Source organism: Lytechinus pictus, unplaced genomic scaffold (assembly GCF_037042905.1).
Source record: "Lytechinus pictus isolate F3 Inbred unplaced genomic scaffold, Lp3.0 scaffold_20, whole genome shotgun sequence".
In the NCBI taxonomy this organism is placed as follows: domain Eukaryota; kingdom Metazoa; phylum Echinodermata; class Echinoidea; order Temnopleuroida; family Toxopneustidae; genus Lytechinus; species Lytechinus pictus.
In genome coordinates, this window is record NW_026974141.1 from 8586835 (window position 1) to 8596831 (window position 9997).

Genomic DNA, 9997 nt, shown 5'->3' on the forward strand with positions numbered 1-9997 from the left:
TTTTCCAAAGGGCAGATAGCTCTGGGGAACCTTGATTTAAGCTACGCCTACCATTGTTCTCTTCATCCATTTCTTCCACAAAATATTTAAATAAAAGAGTTGCCAAAGCTGTTGTACATGTATAATTTCACACATTTGTATACTTTCTCCCATACGTGTACTGTATCAAAGCAAGAGCTTTGATCCAGTGTATTTTGGAACCAGATATGAATAACATATGTTGCGTTTGGTGAGCTGAAAGGGGGCTTTTATAGTATGTGTAGGGTGTAGAATTTGTGGCGCACATGGGGTGGGGGTGATGATTTTGAACATGTCCAAATCCTTGGATATCTTATCAATCATAAAAGATGTCAATGGATACACAGGCTGTTTGGTTTTGTTTTGTGTTGAAATTGTGCTTATTTCATGGATTGTATTGTGGTTGATAATGGGCGTTTTTTAGAGAGAGGTAGTGGTTTGAAGCTATGTTAGGATGCTGAGGATAAGATCAGGTTTCACTGCCCATGTTAATCATTAATTAAAGAGCAGAGAACGTTTGGCTGGAAAAGGGACAGTTGTTGATAAAAAAATTTGGGTGGTGAGAGTATGCACTGCCCATACAGGGAATACATCCTCTCACATTGTGTTTTTTTAGATTGGAAGTGAAAGTTAGTGGACTCACTTTAGTTGGAGATGTTTATGTGTGGATGTGTCCGACGTCCTACCCTGCCTGCTAAGTGCTAAGTTGGTGGTGGGCGCATGGGCGAGGATCTGCCGAGGCAGGTGCGCGCGCCTGCCCAATCGCCTAGCCCTAGCTTAAACAAATTCCAATCTTATCAACTAGAAACTTTCACTACAGGGTAATTTTTGACCGCCTTTTCTGGTAGTGATATCAGATTTTCACGATATTAAGTACTTTCTGAGATATACGACCGTCCACGAAATATGGTCACGCGCAAAGTAAGGTCTCACGACCATACTTTTCACTTACCCATCACCTGAATAATACGGCGAACAATGTCAATGATGACCCACATATGCGATATGCAGTGTGCACATATGTGATGCACTAAATATAGCTGCGTTTTCTTTTCCGAATAAAAAACGTGTACGATGATCAAAACGAACAAGATAATTCTCAAATCGGAAAGTACCCGAGAGCAACAAAACCTCTGTACCCGGGGGACGTTTTTTACACTATGAGAAAACCTACTAAAAACAACAACGCCTGAGTATTCATTGAAAATAAAGAATAATAAATTAGTTGCTATTGATACCCATTCTTTTGTACGCACAGATATCGCCCGACGATGAAACTTAAACCGGCTTTACGAGTTTTCTTGGACAATCATGTTGTGCATCTTTGAAAGGAAGTGGCTCCCCCCGAACGTATCATGGTAAAGGGGTAAAAAAAAAAACGTCATAAAAAAACGACATATAATAAAAAACCGTATTTTCTTTGTAATCAGTTTCAACTTTTTTAATTTCAAGTCAGTGATATGTAAGTTAAACCATTCAGTGTTGTATCGATGTATTTCCCCCAAAAAATGAAAAATGCCAACATAAAAAACGAGTGTTATTTAGTGACGACAAAGATTCTGCTAACGAAAGTTAATGAAATGTTCCGAAAAAGCTTAAGATGTGATGAGCGCCGCACACGGCGTTCCAGGAACAGGGCGTCCAGCTGAGGCATGGCGGCTCGTCATTGTTCAAAACCCACCTACACCCGACAAAGGAAATTATAATTGGTAAAGTGTCGAAAATCTGTCTATCTGACGGTCAATCGGATCGGGGTCGCCCTAGCAACTAACCCGTCTCGGTGGTCTAGTGGTTAAGGCCCCGGCGTTCAAAGGGGCCTGGGTTCGATTCCCGGCAGACACATTTTTTTCGGCATTACCAATTTTTTCAAAGGGCAGATAGCTCCGGGGAACCTTGATTTTAATAAGCTACGCCTACCATTGTTCTCTTCATCCATTTCTTTCACAAAATATACTCATATACATATATATAAACTCCTCAAAAAAATTTGGAAATCTGACTTTGATCGATAATCTACCTCGGTTTTTAGTGAATATCAATATGTAATTAATATCACTGCATAGATCATTTAATTCTCTTTAAAATGATACCCTACATGATATGATTATGGTTCACATGGAGGTGCAGTGCCTTGAAATGTGGGGGCAAGGTCAAAATTCAAAAGTTGCAAAATGACACAATATTGGAAGTCACCGTTTATTTTTCCGTGGTGATGAGTGAGTTTATCAGCGGTTTCTTTTGATTTTGATCGATAATCCCTCCTCGGTTTTAGTTAATATCAATGTGTATTTAATATCAATGAATAGATCATTTATTCTCTTTAAAATAATACCATACATGATATGATTATGGTTCACATGGAGGTGCAGTGCCTTGAAATGTGGGGGCAAGGTCAAAATTCAAAAGTTGCAAAATGACACAATATTGGAAGTCACCGTTTATTTTTCCGTGGTGATGAGTGAGTTTATCAGCGGTTTCTTTTGATTTTGATCGACAATCCCTCCTCGGTTTTAGTTAATATCAATGTGTATTTAATATCAATGAATAGATAATTTATTCTCTTTAAAATAATACCATACATGATATGATTATGGTTCACATGGAGGTGCAGTGCCTTGAAATGTGGGGGCAAGGTCAAAATTCAATAAGTTGCAAAATGACACAATATTGAAAGTCACTTAGTGAGTTTCTCAGCGGTTTCTTTTAATTGTTTTCATGCACCTTAACATCAACATTAACATGGAATCAAACACACCTCTGCACAAGCGAACACACAACAAACAAATATGCATGGGTATTTCAAACCACGACTCAAACCATGTTATCTCACAGAACCATCACAACATAAACCACAATAAAACATACAAAATGAAGAAGCAGGGGCTTGATTTAAATGGATTTTCATCTCTATAGACACAGACAAAAGAATCATGTTCTATATTGACCCTTCATCACTATTTCTGCTCGTTTTGCAGCTTTTCAATTCAGACCTCACCCAACACTTTTGATTCCTGCTCCTTTCGTGATGGTATAATCATAACAAGCATAATATCATTTAAAAGATAATTAAATGATCTTTTGAATGATGTCAAATATGCATAGAGTAGAATTGGGACATGGGAGAAATTAATGGCCAAACACAGATTTCCAAACTCTTTTTAAGGGGTTTATATATATATATATATATACAGTGCGTCCCAGAAAAAACGAAACCGAGATTAAGCGATGATTTATCATAACTTTATCACAAATAAAATAGACAAATGACCTACCATTGTAAAGCTTAGAATCCCCTCTTTCATCTAAAATTACTTAGATTATTTCTCATTCACGCATGAGTGAGCAAAAACAATTTGAAGAGGGGACACCAAAAAGTAATTTGGCTGGCTGTATCTGGGTTTAAAAAAGAAAACCACATTGTTAAAAAGTTCAATATCTGCTCTTTAATTTGATACCTCAATTACAGAAAATGGTCAAGAAATAACAAAGTTCTGGTTATTTGAAATAAGGCTTGAATTTCAATAATTTCATAAAATGAAGTGGTTCTACAGGCAAGCGTTCAAACTCACTTGACACTCCGTTTTGTTGACGATCAGCCATGCATTAAGTCTTTTGTTAACCATGCGATAGCTCCTGTGGGAAACCGGTGAAAACACGTTTATTTAATGAAAGTATGGTAATACAAGCATTGTTTCGAGGGAACATAACTTTTTTACTTCTTGACCATTTTTTGTGATTAAGGTATCAAATAAAAGAGCAAATATTGAACTTTTTAGGCATGTGATTTTCTTTTTGAAATTCAGATACCCCCTCCAAATGAGTTTTTGGTATCCTTTCTTCAAATTGTTTTTGCTCACTCATGCGTGAATGAGGAATATTCTAAGTAATATCAGATGAAAGAGGGGATTCTAAGCTTTACATTGGTAGGTCATTTGTCTATTGTATTTGTGATTAAGTTATGATAATTCATCGCTTAATCTCGGTTTCGTTTTTTCTGGGACGCACTGTATATATATATATTGTATCCATGAAGAAGACGTGTGTTTTACGTCGAAAATTTGGACTTCAAAATAAACTCTGTTGGAACTAAGTACAATGCATTACCACTTTGCCTCTTTTATATATATATATATATATGTACATATACATATGTATATATATATATATATATATATAGATATTTATGCATATGCGTGTGTGTTTAGGGTGTATACATATATATTTAATATCTATATAAGAGCAGGAAATAAAAGGCAATGATATTCAAGGAAAATTAAGAATAGAAAGCATTATATATTATATATACGAGCTCACATATAACGGTAACGTTCGAACGTTTGAATATGTCGACATCGTGCGAAATGCAATTAAAAAAAATCTCAAAGGTACATAAAACATTATTATCATAAAATGGACATGCAACACTAATGCCCCTGGATGCACAATCCTGGCATTGCGCAATACATTGTAGTCACACAACTATATGGGAAGCCATCTAATTGTTGCTATCCCCCCTTTTTTTTTTCACGATTATGAAAGTTATTGCCTTTTTATTAATATAGAACGCGATGTATTTTGGGGAAAGCGCAGTCGGCAGCGTATTCTTTTGATCAGAGACTGATTTTAATTAGGTCTTGACGGTTATGAGCATCTCCATTTTACGACAAGAAATTGAACAATAACGTTGATTCATCCAGTCACGGAGGTTCAATATCATCCAGATGCTTGGTTGCTATGCCAACGTAAACGACTTCTTTGGTTTAGGGGTTTTATTTCCTACTGTCCGGTGGTCGATATTGTGGACGCCATGTCGGGCAAATAATCTTATAATAATACTGTAATGATTTTTTTAAATGTTATTATTATATTTACCTAAAAAATGACACCGCTTTGCTATGATTATCAAATGAATGGATGAAAATAAATGTAATTAAAGAAGAAAAAAATGTTCATTAAAATCCATCTCGGTGAAGATGTAAACCATGTTTTCGCGATGCGGTTGAGTAGACGCGCATTATTCGGATGACGTAGACCTTCATTATCATATATTTGTTATATGCTATTGCACGGGCGGTCGATGTCGGTGCGTGAATCTCGAAAAATTAAATAATAACAATAATAGCTGGATTTATAGAGCGCTTTTTGCCTGAGGATACAAAGGGAAAAATTATATAGATTCAAATGAAATGGGATTTTAGGAAATCCGCGGAACGGTTTTCAAAGTGGGGGGCTGACCATGCACAAAATCACAATCATATGGTAATTTTTCCGATTTTGTACACGGTTTTGGAAAAAAGTGGGGGGGGGGGCTGAAGCCCCCCATCCCCCACGCTTCCACGGCTCCTGCCAATTTTATGGCTCGATAGACTGTAGGCTTATTCGTATTTCCAAGGGAGAGATTAGATTTCAACAACGCGTCATTTAGAACATGAATGGAGTACCTCTAGGTAGAGACTTAAGAAACAACCCATTTCCCGTCATTATTTTTTAGACCTGTTATGAATACATGCCCTTGATAATGCTCATAATTAGTTTGCAGTGTAGCTATTCATCTCTCTATTAATTTATCTTATTAATATACAGATTCATTAGTACGGAGTCATTTTTTCATAAATTTCATCAAATTCTACTATGTATCTTTATTAGCGCCTTTTATCGTTTATGACGTACATTACATACATCAACCTACCACAAATGATGGTATGTAATATATAGAACGAATCTAAAGGATTTAGAATCTAACTCTAATAATAGTCCGGGTTGTTCATTGCTGTATATTGCATATCATATTCACACGTCGTTTTCTAAACACACGAACACACACACACACATACCCACACAAAAATGACAGGCGAGCTAACCTCGTCGCAAGGAATGATATATGGTGTGGACTCACGCAACAAACATTATTAATGTTTGTACGTATATCATGGCCGCCAGACAATACATGAAGAAGGAATACTTAAAGGGAAAAGCCGCCCTGACTCGGACGTCAAGTTCGAGTCCATCGAAGCAGAATTTGAAAGATATCAGAGAAAAAAAAGTATGCTCTCCATACGCCATCCATGTTAGATTATTAAAAAAAGAATCTACAGGTCACACAGTTAAACTTTGACTGCATTTAGAAAAAAAAGATTTATCCTTTTTCTCATTCTGTCTTAGTTGTTCCCTTCTTAATTATTATCAACGAGTGTCTTTTCACATTATAATATCAAAATAATAACAAATAAAACTTTGAAAAAAGAAAAGACAAGAGCTGCAAAACCTCGAAATTGGCCCCGAATATGCCAAACCATGCAAACACTATTATGTAATTCCTCTCACCTTAAAATAGATAAATAACCAATAATTAAATTTCTAAACAAACACAATCAAATGAAGAAGACATACCTGTAACTACTACTATTATGACATGAAGTAGGATACCTACATGCATTCTGTCTCGTTCTCAATGGAATTGTCGCAAATTGCAAAATGAAAACATTGGTTGCTGGGTGGTGAAAGCGTAAAGCGCATTGGTAATGCGCGTATATGTCACAATGAATATGAATATTCATGAAATATATATCGTAAGCTGGAGGATGATGAGGAAAACATAGTTTCTTACACTTTAGTAATAAGTAAATAAAACTCTATAAACGCGATATAAGATTTTATATCAAATTAGTTCAAATGATGACGAGTCGTTGAGTAATTCATACCAATCGTTCTAGCAGTGTACACATCTAGATCCAGAAAAAAAGATGTTGATAATTCGCATGATAATTGATAAATAAGCAAACAGTCTCACTTTGCAAGTGTAAGTTTCAGAATCCAGTATGATTCTCGTTTTAGTATGATTGATTCTTAGTGTTTTCTGATTAGTTTTTATTCCTACGATTTGAATGTCACCTGTCAGTGGAGTGATTATTAGAACCAAGGAGTTTTAAGACATGGAGAACCATCCAACACTTTCCTTTTTAGCCACTTTGATTCCGCAGTGATAAAATATGTTGCATTTGTGTTTCGTTGCATATTTCTTGCATATTGTAGATAAAAGATCCCTGCCTAACTACTGACTTACAGGCGAATTACAAAAGGAAGCATGCTTTTGTAAAGATAATTACTTTTCGCTACCTGTGGTCTGATAATCATTCAATATTTCGCCCAGTTTCAGGACACAATACGCCTTTGATGTATATTTCGTCATGTTTTCAATATCTATGTTTGTGCTCAAATAAAAATGGAAATATCCCAGTTTTTTTTTTTCACCACAAATCAATTTCCAGTTTTCCCATGAAATTGGCGGCACCACAGGTCGCCACCAGATGCTACATTGCATTACTTCTCTAGAAATTGGAAGCTATTTGCATATCGTTGTCACTCCATTCTTGTTACCTCCATGTTAGAACTGAAGTGAGCAGCAATTGGGATTTCCTTGCGGCTACTCGTGTGATATTTCTTTATGTCTGATCGATCGTGTGTGGCACATTCTTGTGTGCGCAAGTAATGAGATATATTAGTTAGCCAAGACAGATAGCCAAGACAGATAGCCAATCGCGATTGGTCCATAGCGCGTCACGTGACATGCTCGAAATCAATGTATTTTCCCAGCCGGTCCATGAATATTATTATTTTTCTCCGTGTATGGCGCCCTTTTGTTGATTAGACGTTACCAATTACACGGAAATAACACATGTGGGACTGAAGTAGCGATCGTTTGCAATCGATCAACACTCTTCGAACGTAACATGCCGCGGAATTTAATTGAGCTGAGTCCGACGACGAGCCTACTACGAGTTACATCTAACGTTAGGCCTTCAGTTATTTGTGTAGACAGGAATAACCGTCATTTCTGAAATTCTGCGGATTTATCTAATAAATTCTGGATACCGTAGGCCTATTGGTGAGTGGAGCCAATGAATTAACAGTTAGTTTAGCAGATAGAGACTGAAGCCTAGCTTACTTTTAAAACTTTTGGATTTGGTCTAGGCCTTACAATGTACGTCAAAGATTTGTGGTGATGTCCGATGAGCAATGAGGAATAATTAGATCAACTTTTGGACAATAAAATTGGGTAAGTAGATCTAGTAAAGTTAGGTCTAACTTTTTAACGTGTTAGATATAGATCTAGGCTAGAGTCTAAAAGTTAGAGTAGATCTAGACTAGAATCTAATCTAACGTTAATTCTTGCTAACGACAATGTAAGTTAGTGTTAGCAAAACATTAGATTCTAGATCTAGTTAGATTTGGTCCTGGACCTGGTTCGACAACAGGAAGATCAGGATCGACCACCACCAACAGTAGTCTGACATAGATCTAGATCTAACTTAGTCATGTTTATCTCATCCCCAATTAGATCTAGATCAGAATCTGCACCTGATCATGGCTCAAAAATCATTCCTGATCTGTCTTGGGTCCTGGACCTGGACTCTAAATTAGATCTAACAAGTTAGGCCTAAACAAACTTGATTTTGATTAGAAAATGGGCATTCAATGCGTTAGACTAACATTACTTATACCATTTCCATCAGTCACTGTGAATATCATACACAACTGATCTACTGCACGCACTGTAGACCTAACTTTAAGTTTAGATTTAACGTTAGATCTATCTTCATCATTCAAGGCTATGTAATATAACAGATATTGACTGATGGGGTGTGTAAAAAAAAAAATTTTGGACCGCCTAAATGATTTATATTTTCCCTCGTGATCATATTTTCCCTTGGGAAAATATATATCCGGCGGTCTAAAGAATGTTTATATTACACACCCCATCAGTCATAATCTGTATAATAATACACAATGAAGATTTGCAATTGATGTGCTGAGTGGTGTGTTTAAGAAATATTTAGTATTCAACATGAATGGGCAGATACAGCATCTCTTAGCTACGCGTTTGATTGAGCCCATGTGTTCACTCTGATTGTCTTCAGAGTTGGCTGAAACATGGGACAATAAGTGTCAAAGAGGGCGGCATCGTCTAAATGCAATTAGTGTTCCGGAATACAAGAACACTAAATGCAATTAGCTAGGCGCTGTTCTGGAAATATTTCCTTTGTCACTTCAGATGGGTGAACAATGTCCATGATTGTGTTTGCGATATTCCACCATGATCACCATCATGGGAAAAATGAGAAATAGACAGAAAAGGGCAAGGGAAAACAGGCGCGGATCCAGAGTTGAAATACTACGGGGTGCTACAGGATCCAGGATTGTAAGAAAGGGCTGGCCCATTTTAAACGTTGGAAATTTAACAAGCAAACAAAAGAAGAAGAAGAAGAAAAGGTTTCACTTATATTGAAGGTAAATTCGTCTCTTTTTCTTCCCTCTTTTAAAAAATCCTACGGGGGCTAGCGCACCTTCACCCCCCCCCCGGATCCGCGCCTGGAAAAGGGGTAGAGTATGATATTATTTCTAAATATGATGTCAAAATCAATTAGAAAAATTAACTTTTAATAAATTATGAAGAAGATAAAAAGTTTTACTCAATACACCGTGACCCCTTTTTGGCTTAGAGCACAACTTTGTTTTGTTGTGAAACAAGGACTTTTATCATTTTTTTTTTATTATTTTGCAAAAGCACGAGATTCGGGGCAATTTACGATTGGTATTGAATCGGGGTCGTCCAAAGTTCGCCGTGTGTTCTCCGTTCCTACTGTTGTGCGGTCCCTTAAGAAATGCCAGGATTTGCCTTTCGTTACTAAGAAAAAAAATTCAAACAATTCGTACGATCAATACTGTTGCCACGACTGATCTGGTACGATCCCGACAATTACTACACGATTAAGATCACCGTTTCAGTTGTGGTGCGAATCGAGACAGTGGGAATAATTGCATGTATGGAATGTGTGTACGTCCCCAGTTGCTCGTGTGGGTGCTTGTTCACCCACACACCCCTACTCTCTCACACTCTATATGACTCTATAGACTCAAACACACCCAGATCTCTCCTTTATTACATTTTATGGCTGGATTTTTTGAAAAAAAAATGACA